The sequence below is a fragment of the Podarcis erhardii genome (genome assembly GCF_964252035.2).
Source record: "Podarcis erhardii genome assembly, chromosome: 10".
NCBI lineage: Eukaryota > Metazoa > Chordata > Lepidosauria > Squamata > Lacertidae > Podarcis > Podarcis erhardii.
In genome coordinates, this window is record NC_138500.1 from 13,932,555 (window position 1) to 13,950,845 (window position 18,291).

The following is an 18,291-nucleotide window of genomic DNA, read 5'->3' on the forward strand; positions in this document are numbered from 1 at the left end:
AGTATGTTGCAGGGATCATGAGCTGTGTGGCCTGGGGAAGGTGGGTGTGTCTGGGGAGAGTTCCAGTTGGCGAACAGAGAGGCGCCACATTTGGCCCCTGGATGTTCCCCACTCTTCTTGGGTTGCCATATGTCCTCTTTTTCCAGGACACGTCCTCTTTTTCAGAGGTAGAGTCGTCATAGCGATCCATAGCTAAAAGTAGAAGTTGGCAAATGTGTCTTCTTCAAAATAATGGCAACCCCACAACTCCCCATTTGTCCCTATTTCCCATCTCTTCTTAGGGTGGACAATATGCCAAGGGAGGCAGGGCTCCTATATTTTCCATAAAGGTAAAGTAAAGTTAAAGGGACCCCTGACCATTAGGTCCAGTCGTGATCGACTCTGGGGTTGCAACACTCATCTCGCTTTATTGGCCGAGGGAGCTGGTATACAGCTTCCGGGTCATGTGGCCAGCATGACTAAGCCACTTCTGGCGAACCAGAGCAGCGCACGGAAATGCTGTTTACCTTCCCGCCGGAGTGGTACCTGTTTATCTACTTGCACTTTGACGTGCTTTCAAGCTGCTAGGTTGGCAGGAGCAGGGACCGAGCAACGGGAGCTCACCCCGTCGCGGGGATTCAAACCGCCAACCTTCTGATCGGCAAGTCCTAGGCTCTGTGATTTAACCCACAGTGCCACCCATGGCCCTTCAATATTTTCCATAGGTTGTGTCTAAATATTTATATTCCTCCTTGGTTCCCTCAAGGCAGTTTTGCAAAATAGGATTGAGACAACTAGATTATATAACACATTTTATATAATATTATATACTATATTAATTTATGATAACGATGGTGAATTGTATGGTGGTAAGTGGCCGGGACTGACAAAGTTAAAGAGCTTCAGAGGATTAGATATGCACACTAATTTATACCTAATATATTTCTATGTTAAATATGAAAGGATATTTTGTTTGCAAAATAACAGGGTATACAATATATATATATTTCTTTTAAAAATCAAAGCCAGTACAACACAACATCTAATAATACAAAAGAACTTTGGGTGAAACATGATGAGCCAACATTAAATCAATCAGTCAAGAAAAGGGCTTGACAAGATTTTAGAAGAAACATTCTCGGGGAAGGGAATTCAAAAGGGGTCACTGTACAAAAGAGGGGTTGTTTATTGGTGCAGCTTGGGGTGTGAGTGAGTGAGAGAGGGGGCGCAGGACCCAGCATATCTTTTTCCACACGCAAAAATAAAAGTGAAGCAGCTTTGTCCTCCTTTGCCTCCGATTCCCCTTCTCTCTCTCTCTCCCTCCCTTTCCTGCTCTTAAAAAAAAATTCCAAAGACAGAAAGTAATTGGTCAACACATGACCCTTCATATAGGTCCAAATATCCCATATGAACTCTTGCAGACTCAATATCCTTAAGACACATTTCAGCATTAGGGTCCAATAAAGAACACGACACAAAATAGTTCTCGCCAACATCCCCATCACCTTGGACCTACGCCATCATTTGCCACCATGCCACATCCCACAGCAATCTGGTAGAAAGTTGGTGAAGGATGGAGGGGGAACGTGAAAAGTGCATACTCACTCGTTTCTCTTCCTTCTAAGCACCTTTGCCGCCAGACTGTCCTCTTTCCCATTACCCGCGCCACGTCTAGCACTCAATCGGAGTCGGATCCGGCGGTACTTTTCCACCAATGCCATTCATTCCTTCCCCCCGACTGATGCTTCCTTTTATTTATTCCGAAGCTCTCCGATGTAAAACAAGAATGCCACCTTTCTAAAATTGCTCCCATCCACCGAAGTAACATTTACAGGAGGCAATATTCTCCAAAGCTATGAAGCATGTCTTGCCCTAAATTACATTGTGGCGCCTGCTCGGAGCTCGCACATTTTTGAATACGAAAGTGCCCAAGGAATCCTTTCCCCTCGTTTCCATACAGAGAGTGCATTTACTGCTTGAAAACATTTCTTAACCTAGACACTGAAGTGCCAGTCTCGCAGACCTCATGCTAATCCTAGCCCGGGTGGCTGTTCTTGAGGGAAAGCATGCAAAAAAATGTAGCAGAGCATCAACTTTGACCCTTTTCGCTTAACACACGAGACTCCTAAATTCCAGAGGGAACGGCTGAACTCTGACCTGCTTAAAATTAGCTTTGTTTAGTGCCTTGTGTGGTGGTGACTCAACGGGCCAGATTTTGTTTTTTTCTTCCAGGAGAAGAAAAGACTTTTCGTTGCCCCTGAAGATTTGGTGCAAAACGTCCAACGTGAATGGCAATGCAAGGATTACTTTCCTCAATCCAAGGCAGTCTGGTTCAGCACTCTGTTGCTGACTGCATAACTTTAGGACAAGGGTAGCCTTCCAGATATTAATGGATTATGGCAGGCATCACCCCTGGCCATGGGCTGTGCTGGCTGGGGGAGCTGGAAGTCCTACAGCTTCTGAAGAGGGATGCATTGGTTATTCCTGCTCTAAGGACTCTGCAAATTAAAAAGGCAGTCTTTTGGGGGGTTCCTCTCCAGCAGCTGCTATTCAGAGGTAGACTGCCACAGGACATGTAGGCTTCATTTACCAAGTGCAATTTGTTGCTTGTTTGATTAAATTTTAATGACGATGATCGATCAAGGAATTGTGAGTAAAAAGAAAAAAGCCAAGGCAGACTGAAAAGCCTGGAGAAATAACAAGGCCTTCAAAAGGTTGAAGGAGTTGGGTATGCTTAGCCTGGAAAAGAGAAGAACAAGAGGAGATACGATCGCCATCTTCAAATATCTCAAGGTCTGTCACATGGAAGATGAAGCAAGCTTGTTTTCTCCTGCTTTGGAACGTAGGACCTGAACCAATGGCTTCCAGTTACAAGAAAGAGACTCCAATTAAATATCAGGAAGACCTTTCTGATAGTAGGAGCTGCTTGACTGTGGAACAAACTCCCACAAGAGGTGGTCGACTCTCCTTCCTTGGAGGTTTTTAAGCAGAGTTTGGGTGGCCAGATCTGTCTTATATGCCAAAGTTGAGATATGCATTGCAGGGGGTTAAACTAGATGACCTTTGGTGTCCCTTCCTTCTCTACAATTCTATGATTCACCTGGCACCAATTGGCAGACAAACCTCTCTAGGGAGGATATTCTACAACTTGGGAGGGATGTGCCTCTGAAAAGGTTCTCTTTTCTGTTCCCACCCATTGCACCTCACCCAGGGGGGTCTAGTTGGAGAATGCCCTGAACCCCTGGCCTACCTGGCGGCAAGTCAGAATATCAAGTCTGAAGTTCAGGGGTCAATCCACACAAGCAAAGTCCACAGGTCAGGAAACACAGTCCAAGGTCAGACCAAGTAAGCCAAGTCCAGCAGTCAGGATACAAGTCCAGAGTCAAACCCAAAGCACGGTCTCACAGAGATCATGGAGCCTCCAAACTGAGGTCCCTCAACATGGGCAGTTGAGCAGAAACAGTACCTCAGCTCTGCTTCCCTGTTGCACTTTGCCTGCTGATTGCAGCATCTGGGCTTGATGAGGCAGACGACCCTCACCTGTTCCAAGCCTACCTTAGCTGAAGAAGCACAGCCCTCCTCCCAGAGCTAGCGAGCCCCACATGGCCAACTAGGGAGCTGGGCTGTGGGCCCTTGCCTGCCTCTGCCTCCAGGAGCACCCCTTCTACTGCTCCCTACACCTCAGAGCCCACCGTTTTCAGGGAGACGGGGGCCCCTCTGGCTCTGGTGATGGGTCCTGCGACTCTGATTCCTGTGCAGGAAATTTAGCACTGCATGGTGGTATACAGGTATTACAGTTTGAAAGGAACCATATAAACAGGGGCAGAGGTGCTGCCATTACAATCCGTAAAATTAACACAATCAGTGCCATGTCTGAACTCAGTCCAAGGCCGCGCTGCTAACCCTATCTATTTAGAAACACATCTCACTGAATTTAAGGGGGCTTACTCCCAGTTAAGTAGGGTGAGGACTGCAGCCTATGTTACAAGTCCCTTCCTGTATGGAGATAGAATGAAAAATGGCCGCTATTATTCTACCCAATTGCTCAGTAGAAAGCAGATGTTCTACTCAATGCAAGCACTGGGGTGACTGACAACTGCTAAATTCCCTTTTAAAATTCCCTTTTGTTTCACAAACCCAGGGCTTTGGGGGGGGTGCCCAAGTGTACACAGTTCTGTCACCTTTACTCCTAGAAGAAAAGCACCGGTTAAAAGTGTGGCACTCACTAACAACTTCATGGTGAGGCACCTGTTTTTCTAGAAGAAATACACCGCACAAACCTATTAGAAAACTTGCATTTACAGGTTCTTGTTGGGTTTTTCCTTCCACCTTGTCTCAGGCCTCACCTTTAAACAGCCATGTCATCCCCCAGAGAATCATGGGAACTATAGTTTGTTAAGGGTGCTGAGATTTGCTAGGAGACCTTTATTCCCCTTGCAGAACTACAATGCCCAGAGTTCCCTAGAAAGAGGGACTGGCCGTTAAACCACTGAGGGGAATTAGGCAAAGTCTAATACAGTGGTTCCTCGGGTTACATACGCTTCAGGTTACATACGCTTCAGGTTACAGACTCCGCTAACCCAGAAATAGTGCTTCAGGTTAAGAACTTTGCTTCAGGATGAGAACAGAAATCGTACTCTGGCGGCACAGCGGCAGCAGGAGGCCCCATTAGCTAAAGATCCATCCAGGGGTGTCTTCGTAAAACCAACCAATGATACCATTTTAAATGCATAATGCAGATGGGCATCATTGTGCTCCCAGGATACCCTGAGGGTATTTTAGCCATGTTGGTTTTATGAAGACACCCCTGGATGGATCTTGTTATGGTTGACAGCATTTGGCTGCTCCCTCAGACAGAAAGAAATGCAAAGCCTGCCCAGAAAGGATTTAGCATTGCAATGCGCTTATTGCGAAATCCAGCAGTTAAGAAAGGCTTGTACATCTGAGATAAACATTTCATGATAAGCAGCATTCTTGGAGAGTGAACTATGTCATTGACTGTTCCACAGATAGTTCTCAAGCCAAGACTGGCCTGAACATATCTATCATATCAGGAGAAAGTAGCACATACTTGTGTGTCTTGCTTCCTTGGCGTTGGAGAGAGAGAGAGAGAGAGAGAGAGAGAGAGAAATATCGAAGGTGTCGACACACACACACACACACACACACACACACTTTAATCTGCTCTAGGGTTGCAAAACAAATCTGCAGAGTTGTTCCAGTTACAGATGGGTAGCCGTGTTGGTCTGCCATAGTCAAAACAAAATTAAAAAATTCCTTCCAGTAGCACCTTAAAGACCAACTAAGTTAGTTCTAGGTATGAGCTTTCGTGTGCATGCACGAAAGAAGTGTATCTGAAGAAGTGTGCATGCACACGAAAGCTCATACCTAGAACTAACTTACTTGGTCTTTAAGGTGCTACTGGAAGGAATTTTTTTATTTTGCAGAGTTGTTGTTTAAGTAATCCCCCAACCACCATGATTTATGATTTGCAAGCCATCAGCACTAGAAAGGCGGAGTCTGGTATATTTTCTAAAGAGAATGCAAATAAGATGGTTTGGATTTCCGGCCCCCAAGCCCCAGAGAAGCAAGACTGGCTCTAGCCCTGCCCACACTGCTGCATACCATAACTATATCCTCTTGTTGTTGTTGTTTAGTTTAGTCGTGTCCAACTCTTCGTGACTCCATGGACCAGAGCACACCAGGCACTCCTGTCTTCCACTCCCTCCCGCAGTTTGGTCAAACTCATGCTGGTAGCTTCGAGAACACTGTCCAACCATCTCATCCTCTGTCGTCCCCTTCTCCTTGTGCCCTCCATCTTTCCCAACATCAGGGTCTTTTCCAGCACAACTCAGCCCTAATACCTACCTACATATCTCTAGATACCGGTGTGGCGTTTGCACAGGGGCCCCCGGTCGTTCCACAATTGACCCTGCACCACCATGTCTTATCTCTTCCACTGCTGCCAACCAGGTTTCCCCGGTAATATATTCAGACTCAGTCAGGTTGTAACGTATTAACAAAGATTCCAGTTTATTGTGAACACAAGCAAATTTTAAATACTTTGAAACGCTGTAATCCGATTCACTCTCCTCTGTCTCCCCTCTGTCTCTAACTCACTCTGACTCCTATGCCTCCCACCCACAAGAAACCCACCAAACTAACTGCCCAAACCTCTGTTTTGAGCCTTAAACACAGTTAGGCTCCACCCCTGGGCTTTCTTATTGGTCAGCCTATTAACCCTTTCTTTCTCTCCCCCAGTACGACATCTCTATAATGAGTGGGCAAATGCCACAACCGGTTTGGAATGTTTTCTTTGGGGCAAGCTGTGGTTTATTGCTATGTCTCCATTTTGCAGACAGGAAACTGAGGCTGAGAGGAGCTCGCTCTGTAAAGCCTTGGGCTAGAGAGAGACTGGACCCCAGGCTTCCAGCCCTGGTCTCTTGCAACTTAGATAGGGATGGGCGCAATCCGTTTGCCTACACACAAAATCTTCCAAATTCTTTTGACCAGTGGCTCGCAAAACTGTGTCGCGGCCAAGACGGATTAATTAAGCTGGGCTCCATCTGCACACCGAGCACACCTGAGCTCCTCATGCAGATGGCAAAGAGCCAGAGAAGACGGATAAAGGCATCTGTCATTTTTGGCTTGATATCCACAACAGCATTTAACAACTTACTTGTTATTATTCCAGGTATAAAAGTCTTTGTATTTATGAGATTCCCCAAACATGGTTTATTTCCCCCATGTAACTCTGTGTGGTGTGTGTGTGTGTGTGTGTGTGTATCTATGTAAAGAAGTGATGAGGAATTTGTGACCCTCCAGGTGTTACTGAACTACAGCTCCCATCATCCCTGACCATTGGTTATGCTGGCTGGGGCTGATGGGATTTGTAGTCCAACTGCATCTGGAGGGCCACATGTTCCCCAGGCCTGGTGTAAATGAAAGGGATATTGCTGTTCAAGTAGCAGACCTGTGTGTACATACAGTGGTACCTCGGTTTTCGAATGTAATCCATTCCAGAAGACCGTTCGACTTCCGAAACATTCAAAAACTGAGGCGCAAAGGGCGGTCTGTCAATTCAATAGAGAAAATTGTGAGATACAGCAGATACACACAGCAGAAGCCGTTTGACTTCTGAGGCACATTCGAAAACGGAAGCATTTACTTCCAGGTTTTGGGCGTTCGATAACCGAAACGTTCGACTTCCAAGATGCTAGAAAAGCGAGGTACCACTGTATCATGATTCTGTGGTACCACAGGGGAAATTTGAGGATGTGTTCCTGTGTTCTGCTTCCAAATAATTCTAACCTTTTTCTTTTTAAAGCAAATGTTTAGACCTTATAGCTGCAAAGAGAATATCAGAAGCTGGAAGAATGACTCAATAATTATAATATATTGATTATACCTTGCCTTCTTCCCTGACAGAGACCCAAGGCAAGTTTTCAGACAAAACAAGAACAGTTAAAAACATAGAAAAAAATCTTATATATGTATATTCCATTAAAAACATGCAAACAGCATAACACAAGCCGCCTCATTAAAAGCAGTAGTTCCCAAAAGCCTTTTGGAATAAAGTTTTCAACTATCAACCGAAGGACAAGGAGAAAGTCACTTCTCCAATCTTCTCCTGCCAAGTAATGTGTACATAAATGCATATACCAGGGCAATGTGTGCATAAAAGGCACATGCTGGTGAAAACAGCACAGAAAAAGGCGTTACATTAGTGGAAATCGCTTTGCAAAAATGTGTATATTAGGCAAAATTGCATACAAACAAATTGCAAAAATGTGTATATTAGGATGAATTCACACTAAAACGCTGGTGAATTTTTACAAGCAGCTTAAAAAATAATAATCCACAAACAGAGAAATACCCATCCCATATTTTACATAAAGGTTGTGTCTTCCATGTGGAAAATGTACTCAGAATGCATAGAATTGAACAGGACATTGTGCAACAGAATGAGATGCTATGCAATGGGATGGAAGAAAACCTATGATCAATTGCCAGGAAGACCAAAACCGGATGAAATCAGCTGCTCAGGCCATCCCTCAGTTTTTTATGGCTTGGAACTAATAACCATTATCATCTGCTAATTTCTGCCAGCCAAACGACTGTCCAAGGGGATATCTCAGGGCTGATTCAGATTTGGCAAGCTTACAGGCCTGCACACACACACACACACACACACACACACACACACACCAGGGTATTTCATGATGTATGCCCCCTCTTCACCCTTTATGACTCCTACCTGCAGGAATGTGGCAACACCTTTGCCACTACAAAGCACAAAGCAGCTCTTAAGACGTGGCAACTTTACATAGGAAAACTCCTTCAAACAAAAGAAATCCTGGCTGATAATAGAGAGAGGCAGGGAGAGGGAGAAAAAGTCCTAATAAATCACAGACATTTGTAGTACTGCACAAGTGCATTCTCACTTAGTTCAAGAGAAAACAAATCGTTTCATATGCTGGCATCATATGTAACATTACCGCCGTGAAAGGAGAGGTGTTTATTGCTCCAGTCTATCTGAACAGCATTGTCACAGAAGGCTCTTTCCTAACAGGCACAGATGGTCATTGCCTTCTACAGCCTCAAAGTTGGTGTCTGAGACCAACTGGTGGGGGTGGGAAACCTTTGCAGGTCAAGGGCCACTTTCCGTTCTGGAAAACCTTCTGGGGGGCCACATGTAACTGGTGGTCAGAGCCAGAAAGAAGGGGGAGATAGTTGGCTAGATTCTACACAAACTTCCACACCCCTCTCTTTCCTCCATCCTGGGCAAGTTCTGTTCTATATTAATATATATCATTTTAGTTCATTGCCTGCCTTTCACCCTAAGGTCCCAGAGCAGGTTACAATTCAAAACACAACATCGAAACCAGGTTTGAAATAACATCCAATAAAAAGTTTCGACGATTGCTTGCATTACACTTCGCTTTCAAATCTTTCTGCATTATCCCTCTTAAAGGCCGTTTTCTAAAAATATATCATTTCTCTGCTCATATCCAAAGGTATTGTTCAGTTAAAACAGTAAGGCTTCCATCAGCAGAACAGGGAGGTTGCAAATTTTTGGTGTTAAAGGGACAGGTGAGTCCCAAGCTGCCATGCACAGACACTCAGCTGATCAGCAATCCAAATCTGCAAAGAAAACGTCTTTGCAAAATGCCATGGAGTTAGCAGTTGACAATTGAAATATACTCAGAGTCGCAAAGTGATTTCATGCTCTTTCTTCAGCTCATAGTGGTGAGGAGGAATGAATGAATGTCCCCTCAAAGTATCTGCTTTATATACATTATTTACACAATGGGCTGCACATGATTGGCTAATTCTGGAATTCTACTGTAAGCCAATCAGGTTGTGGATTCACTTATATCTGGAGCATGATTGGGTGGTTCCTGCCAACCAATCATACTGCTGCATTGTTCTAAGACCAATCAGACTGCTGCATTCTGAATCCTATTGTTCTAGGACCAATCAGACTGCTGCAATTTGGATCCTATTGTTCTAGGACCAATCAGACTGCTGCAGTTTGGATCCTATTCAACTCAGTACATAACACCAATGGACCAGAAACCCAGCACGCATCCTGTCTTCCTCCTGCCCCTTTAAGAGAGAAGTGCTCTGCAGAAACCGGCAAGTGAAGCTGTTTAGGGCATGGAACTAAGCTAAACCACCTCTTCCTTGCGGCAGATCAAACTGCTGGTAAGAGGACAGCTACCCAGCCGGTTCGAAAACTGTGAACCCTAACCCTAAAGCCAAGTGAAGATTTCCTTCGTTCAGAAAGTAGCACAGTGTTCTTCCCTTAAAAACATTTGCACCACAAGGTAATGCGCAATTGCCTTTTCCATCAATAATTTAGAAGCAACTTTAACAAAAGTAGGCCAACAAGGAAAAGGTGTTAACTTTCAAATTTGAACATGGATAAATATATACAGTTCTGGGCTGTGTCGATAAAGTGATTGCTCTGCATTTGATTTGTCCTCTTCCAGGGTGCATTTTCCCAGAGATGGTTTTCCTTCATCTGCCCAGCAAAGCCTAGAAGGGTGGGTCTTCTTTCTAGAAATATGCAGACTCTTTCCCCAAAATATATATTGGTGGAATTTAAATGGCATCCCTGCAGCTTCCCTTGATATTTTTCCCCAGCTCATTTTCACTTGAACAAAACCTTCCACATTCCCCCTCCAAGTTAGCTTCAGATAAGGACATAAAAAGAGCCCTGAAGTGGGATCAGGTCCATCTAATCCAAGATCTGGTTCTCACAGTGATCAACCAGATACATATGGGGATCCACAGGCAGGACCCAAGTGCAAAAGTTTTGATTCCTGGCAGCTGATATTGAAACTGATACTGTGCATACTATGTGGCTAGCATGACTCGTAGCAAAGTCATCCTCCACGAATTTGTCTGATTGTTGATTAAAATCAATGTAACAAATAGAAACAAACCACTGGCAGACCCAGAATCTAGCAGCCTTTCTCAACCTGTGAGTCCCGAGATGTTGTTGAACTACAACTCCCATCACCCCTAGCTAGCAAGGCCAGAGCTCAGGAATGATGGGAGTTGTCGTCCAACAACATCTGGGGACCCACAGGTTGAAAACCGCTGAAGGATCTGGAACAAGATGCCTTCAGTGGCAACCACATTACAGGCCGATTTAATTGGGACTGTCACTGTGGATCATTTTGTAACCATTTCCCTCTGGCCCAGTCCACACAACTGCCTCGAGGGAAAGGAGGAAGGCTGTTGTTCATCATTCTTGAACACCGACAACCACAGGTCTGAGAGTCCCCCAAACCTGGACTGGAGTTCAAATTCCACCTCCTGATCTATGTCAGTATTTGGTGAATTAATGGCTGCCAGATTCTTCTTTTAACTGTCTCCTGTGTCCTTAGCAACATGCAGAAAAGTAGCTGGCAAAGCTTGTTTTGGCATGCAAATAAGAAATAAGGGAAGTTTCTCCCTTCTATTTTTCTATGCATCACAGACTACTTCAAAAGATGCAAAAGCAAGATCAGTTATGAAAATAAAACAAGGGTAATCCTAGATATGTTTTCTATTTTAGTATATAATATTTCAACCATGGAAGATGTGGTGATGACGTCCAATTTATTTATTTAATTTTACTTACTTACAGGTAGGTAGCCGTGTTGGTTTGAAGCAGTCGAAATAAACAATTTAAAAAATAGTCCAGTAGCACCTCAGAGACCAACTAAGTTTGTTCTAGGTCTCTGTAGGTATACAGAACAAACTTAGGTATACCTAGAACAAACTTTGTTTATCTCTGAGGTGCTACTGGACTATTTTTAATTAGTTATTTATTTAGTTAGTTTTTACACGAAAGTGCCTCAAAGTGGCTTAAGAACCAAAAAAGTTGAAATGGAATATAAGCAGAAGAATATAATAGGAACCTAAAATGCTCATCCATAAAATATATATTAAAAGGAGAGCTCCAGCCCACTCCAGGGTGAGCATAAAAAGAGGCCACAGACATAGTCAATCACCTTCCAAATTAAGGGCCAAATGGTGTGTTTTAAAGCAACAACCAAGTTTTAGGACATCCCCTTTGAAAGTGCAGAAGGATAAAGTGATCAGTGGTTACTTGTGCAGTGAGCCAGTGTGGTTTGGTGTTTAGAGTATCGGACGAGGACCAACTCAGCAATAGAGTTCACTGGGTGACCTTGGGCCACTAATAACAGCAAGAGGGGGATATTGCCCTTGTGGCCTGCTTATAGGTTGTATTTTTTTTTTTTTTTAATGGGTGCCGAGAGTTGCTAGGGGAGGTTAAGCCATACTTTTTAACCCACAATAAAACTAGCATGACCATTCTTGCAGGGAAAACCACTGTAACTATCCTTCCAAAATTTGGCTGGGTTCATGCCTTCCAAAAGAGCAACTGTGCTAGCAAATTTCATCAAATTCTGTCCAAAAATAAAAAGTTAAAGTTACCAACCACTTTGTCTGGAATTTTGCAGGCTTTATTTAGTGTGTGTGTGTTTGTTTGTGTGTGTTTTCTATCCACTTCTGCCAAAGGGGGGGGGGAGATGTTACAGTGGTACCTCAGGTTACATACGCTTCAGGTTACAGACTCTGCTAACCCAGAAATAGTGCTTCAGGTTAAGAACTTTGATTCAGGATGAGAACAGAAATCATGCTCCGTTGGTGTGGCGGCAGCGGGAGGCCCCATTAGCTAAAGTGGTGCTTCAGGTTAAGAACAGTTTCAGGTTAAGTACGGACCTCCGGAACAAATTAAGTACTTAACCCGAGGTACCACTGTATTTTTTTTCCCAATTGTGTGTGTGTGGATTTAAATGGACCCAGAGCTAAATCAGGCAGTCCACAAGGTGTCTGAGGCAGAATGTTTCCTGAAGCATCAAATTGGGGTCCACATTGAATCCTGTGGTTTGTGAAGACCCCTCCCACAAACCCTTTCCTCCATTCCGCTGCCTTCCTTCCTTCTTCCTGTTAAGGGTAAAAACGGTCACCTTTTTTATTACTTAGTTATCAATGGCCATTTGACTTTTGAATTGACCTCTACAGCTGTCTCTATTAGAGCAGTTTTTGTGTGTGTGCAATGATTAGAAAATGATCATGTTAAGATCAAAATATAGATGTTTGGGTAGGGGACTAGGAAGTGGGAATCCTGAATCAATCTGCACATCCTTGAAGCAGACTTCAAATCTCAACAGTCGTGATAAACATCTCTATGAAGGCATGCATCAGAAACCTTCATTCTCCTTTTACACAGAGTCAACAACAACATGAAAAGGGAAAAAAAACCTGGCAAGATCTCACTGTCAGATTATCCATAAATATGCAGTTTCCCTAAGGTGTGATCTTATACTTTTCACACATTATTGTTTCATGCTGAGCCAAAACACTAATCTTTCCACAGTTCCAAAATAGCTTGCCCCCCTCCTATTATAGCACTGCCATAGAAGCAATACAGTTAAGTTGGCATGCAGGGCTTATTGGAAACAACCATGAATAAGCAACTGGTAAGGGAGAGGCAAGGGACACGGGTGGAGCTGTGGTCTAAACCACAGAGCCTAGGGCTTGCCGGTCGGAAGGTTGGTGGTTCGAATCCCCGCAAAGGGGTGAGCTCCTGTTGCTCAGTCCCAGCTCCTGCCCACCTAGCTGTTTGAAAGCACGTCAAAGTGCAAGTAGATAAATAGGTACCGCTCCGGCGTGAAAGTAAATGGCGTTTCCGTGCGCTGCTATGGTTTTCCAGAAGTGGCTTAGTCACGCTGGCCACATGACCCGGAAGCTGTACGCCGGCTCCCACAGCCAGTAAAGCAAGATGAGTGCCGCAACCCCAGAGTCGGTCATAACTGGACCTAATGGTCAGGGGTCCCTTTACCTTTACTTTACTGTATATACCACTTAATCGACAACAATGAAAACTCCTCAAAGTGGTTCACATCAAATGACAACAAGGACTGATTCAGGAAGAATGCCCTCAGGAAGAGCCTGACAGCAGGATCTGGACAGCACCCGGACAGCACCCTCATGTACTGTTCCACAAAGATGAGGAACAACTGCTAGATCGTGGGTAGGCAAACTAAGGCCCGGGGGCTGGATCCAGCCCAATCGCCTTCTAAATCCAGCCTGCAGATGGTCCAGGAATCAGCATGTTCATACATGAGTAGAATGTGCCCTTTTATTTAAATTGCATCTCTGGGTTATTTGTGGGGCCTGCCTGATGTTTTAACATGAGTAGAATGTTTGCTTTTATTTAAAATGCATCTCTGGGTTATTTGTGGGGCATAGGAATTCATTCATTTATTTATTTTTTCAAAATATAGTCCGCCCCCCCCCCCAAGGTCTGAGGGACTGTGGACCAGCCCCCTGCTGAAAATGTTTGCTGACCCCTGTGCTAGATCATTAAATCAAGTGGCGGGGATCAGTCACTGCCCTGCTCCCAACCCCAAACCTTTGAAATTAGCCTAAAGCTATGAAACTTTGGCTCTATGTGTTGGTAACTTGGAACATCTCAGCAGCGGAGTGTTCTGAGCTTCCGCATGCTGTGGGCTGCTTCGGTAATACGTGGTACCTGAAGGCTGATTTGGTTCCTGGAGTAGATTCAGAGGGAATTACTCACACTTATAGCCCCACTGAAATGGAATTTGTCATGACTAATTTGCCCCCAATTAATTCATAGAACCATAGAGCTGGAAGGGAACTTGGATGCGTCATATAGCCCAACCCCTACTCAGTGAAGGACCAGCAACAGATGAGGTGACTACAGCATCCCTGGTGGACAACTCTTCACCCTCTGCCCTCATACACCCAGAGGAGAGCCCATGACTAGGGCTGGGTGATATCTGGTTTTCAACACTGTGATATATCACCATCTAAACATCGTGATACACCAATATTTCACAATGTCTGAAATAAGGATGGAGCTATATAGAGGCTTTGGGTGGCTTCATGGTTTTTTCCCCTCATTGTGATTTTTGCATAGCACACACACATCATGGTTTTTTATATATTGCCAGGTCAAAAATTATGAAACCGATATCACAATATGGATTTCAAACCGGTTTGGGACAATACAGTGGTACCTCTGGATGCGAACGGGATCTGTTCCGGAGCCCCGTTCGCATCCTGAGCAGAATGCAAACCGCACCTGCGCGTGTGCAATTCGCCACTTCTGCGCATGCACATGACATCATTTTGAGCGTCTGTGCATGCGTGAGCGGTGAAACCTAGAAGTAACCCATTCAGTTACTTCCAGGTCACTGCAGAATGTAACCTGAAAATGTTCAACCTGAAGCGTATTTAACCCGAGGTATGACTATATATTGATATATCACCCAGCCCCACGCATGACTTCCATGAGGCAGCCCAGTCCCCTGCCAAACTACCATTAGGAAGTTTCTCCTAACATTTAGCCTCAATACAGTCCTCTGTAATTTCCACTTATTGCTTCCAGGCCCACCTTCTGAAGCCTCAAAGAACAAGTCTACTTCACTACAACATCAGTGGGAATTGAAGTATAACTAAATTCCTCTGGATTCAGCAGCTTACATTTACCTGTTGACAAACCCACATGGGTGTGATGGCCTGGGATTCCGATTCAGAGGATGAACCAGAGGAATCCCAGCCTGCACAGGAGTCCCCGCCTCCAGGGCCGGCTGAACTGGGGCAAGGCCTAGATGCTGAAGAGCCTGCACCTGTGGCAGAGCACCAGGAGCTGGCCCCAGGTGAAACCCTTCAGGCCCCAGAGGGGCTTGAGGACTCAGTGGCTACAGGTGAGCCTCCTCCAGGGCCCAGTAACCCTTCGGCCTCTCCTGATCTGCAGAGGCTTAGGGCAGAGAGGCGAAGGGAACTGGTTGCTCCCAGGAGGAGTGCTTGCCTTAAGGCCAGAGGAGGCAGGGCTCCTGGGGGCCGGGACCGCCCCTGGCCTTAGAAGAGGATAAAAGCCCAGTCAGCCCGGTCCCAGGTTGCGGGAGCAACGTCATTGTTGGCTTTGGACCTTCCTGTGTTCCTGATCCCTGCTCGGCCTCCTGTTCCTGACCATCCGGTGCTCCTGTTCCCTGCTCGGCCTCCTGTTCCTGACCATCCGGTGCTCCTGTTCCCTGCTCGGCCTCCTGTTCCAGCGTTCCTGTTCCCCGCCCGGCTCTCCGCCTAGGACCTCGCCCCTCTTCGTGTGGACTCAGACTACGCTCACGGTACCTTTCCCCCGGGTCCAGCACAATGGGTATCTTCCACTCCTGTCGCCCATCCTAACTCAGCCTCTTGGAAGGAACTGTGCAGGCTCCAACAGATGGGATAATGGGAGCAACACAGGTGAGCATGCATGGATCTAGATATGTAGCAAACCTGCGGCCCTCCAGGTATTTTGGACTCCAACTCTCATGAGCCCCAGTCAGTATTGCCCAGGGGAAATGAGAGCTGAAGTCCAGTGTCATGCACTGGCTAGATGCAGAGGAGCAGTGGCAAGCACCAGATAAGGAACAACCAAGGGAAGAAGGCTCAGAGCCAGGGATTGGTGGTGAGGGGTCAGAGGAAGAAGAAGGAGCAGACTTGGAGAAGGTGGTGTTGGAAGCTGAAGAGGCAACAGGGTTTCGTGAGCAGGAAGAGGCTGTGGCAGAGAAAAGGACAGAAGCGGAGACAGAAGCGGAGGGGAGCCAAGAGGCAGAGGTGAGTCAGGCTGCTGAAGAATCCAGGATGTCTCCCCCTCCTGCTGTGACCAGCTCCCCACCCCCCACCCCCGGTCTCCCAGAACCAGAAGAGGTATGAAAAAGGCAGAGCAAAGACAGACAAGGCATCAGAATCTCAGATTGCTTGGGATGGTCCCAAGGGAGGAGGAGACTTAAGAAGCTGTGGGAAAGTGGGAACATTAAGTCCACAGAAGTGCATCATAGGGGCAAGATCTACCAGGAAGAGTTGCTGTGCTCTCTAGGCCTCAGCTGCCTTGTTTCTTTGAATGAAGGGTTAACTTCACTGACGCCATGTGAGTTATTGTTGACACATGCCCTGACATCCATCTGGAGGGCTACAGGTTCATTCTCTCTGATATAGATATAGCTATAGATAAAGATATAGATATAGACATAGACAAATGAATCCACTGGCCATGATTTATTTTTTTCAGATTGAAGCTTGTTATTTTCCATCTGAAAGTACAATAGGAAAGAATGGCTTCATCTATATCTCCTATTAGGAGATGGCTTGCTGATGGGGTCAGTTAGCTGACAATTGTCAGGACCAGTGGGTGCATCAAATAAAACTCTAAAAGGGACTGCTGCGTCTGTGACGCATCCCAGTAGGCAGCAGTGCTCTGGGGCACTCAAGTTCGATTTCCCAGCCTCACTGGAGGTAGGTTTAGGAGCAATAAGAGAGTTCTGTATTTGATACACGGAGCCAAAGTGGCATTCTTACAGTCTCAGGCCTCCTGCACAGATGGAAAAAGCAGCGGGGGATTAGTAAGGAAGAAAGTAATTGTCCTCGAGTTCCTGAAAATCGCCAATATTAATGGATTCCATTGTAGATTACTTGTGGGCTTCCATCTACAGTTTGAGACCAATATAAAAATAGAAGGAAACGGGGAGAGGCAGAAGGGGAAATGCTGTCATAAATGTTAGAGAAGGACCTCTTCAGACTGTCAAAAGGCATATGCTGTCGGCAGGCTGAGAGAAATCTAAGTGCATCTGTGCTCTTGGAGAGGGGAATTTCAGATCAAGGACATGGGAAGGCTTTCGACCAGCAGAGAACAGAGAGGCAGTGGGGTCAGTGGGGGGAATAAAGTACTGGCCTCAGACAAAAGAGCTGGGGTTCTGGACCTGATGAAGATGCATCGCAACCCAGGGTGTCTGGTGCTGAGTTGCCATCCTTTCCTGGAGCAGTGAATTCTCCCTTTTCCATATCCTTTTTTTTATATATAAATATTTATTAAGGGTTTTTTTATATATAAAAGAAATGCACAAATAATAAACAACATTAGTTATATCATAACAAAATCTCATAACTTCTTTGGACTTCCTCACGTCTCCTGCTCCCACTTACATTGTTGAAAAAAATTTTCAAGCAAATTATCATCTTGTTTACAATCTTATTTCCACTCATTTAAATATAATCTAACAATTCTCCAAAAGGTTTATGTTTTCCTTAATCTCACTTATCATCAAATTCCAGTCTAATTTAGTGGTGGTCAATTATTTTATGATCAAGCATCCTTCTTAACATTCAACCAAATTACAATATTTTTGTAAATAAATCTTAAATTTCTTCCAATCTTCTTCAATCCTTTCTTCTCCCAGGTCTCGGATTCTGCCAGTCATCTCCGCCAATTGCATATAGTCCATCAGCTGCATCTGCCACTCTTCCAGTGTGGGTAGATCTTGAGTCTTCCAGTTCTTAGCGATGAGTATCCTTGCTGCCGTTGTTGCATACATAAAAAATGTTCGGTCCTTCTTTAACACCTTCTGGCCGACAATACCCAGGAGGAAGGCTTCTGGTTTCTTAGTGAAGGTATACTTAAATACCTTTTTCAACTCATTATATATCATTTCCCAGAAGGCCCTTTCCCATATCCTGACACCTCCACCAGTAACCAAGGATTAACCTGTGGGAACCTTCCAGTTCAGCTTGACCTCCTGTCTAGACATTGCTGTGATGTGCTTATACCTGCCCCACAGCAAAGTTTGCCTTGGTGGGAAGCAAGGCAAGTTGGAATAGGATGGGCAACCTGTGGCTCAGGGCACTAGAAATGAATGTTTTTATTACGGCCAAACAGTTTTATTATGGCCAAACAGTTTTATTATGGTTATTACAGCCAAACAGCCAGCGTACTGGGGTACAGTG

The 18,291-nt window shown here is 45.1% G+C and overlaps 1 protein-coding gene and 1 long non-coding RNA gene across 4 annotated transcripts in view; one reads left to right on the forward strand and one right to left on the reverse strand.

Moving 5' to 3' along the window:
• LOC309352041 overlaps positions 1-18,291 on the forward strand; it is an 802,957-nt gene that overhangs the window by 751,942 nt on the left and 32,724 nt on the right. The window lies entirely within an intron of this gene.
• Positions 1-18,291, reverse strand: part of SOX5 (SRY-box transcription factor 5) — a 767,649-nt gene that overhangs the window by 742,551 nt on the left and 6,807 nt on the right. The window contains exon 1 of one of the 3 annotated variants that reach the window (XM_081879777.1): positions 1,585-1,603. The exons of the other annotated variants lie outside the window; for them this stretch is intronic. The gene's annotated coding sequence lies outside the window, so the exon portion shown is untranslated. Of the gene's footprint in view, positions 1-1,584; positions 1,604-18,291 lie in introns of those variants that run through there. 3 annotated transcript variants of the gene reach the window in all.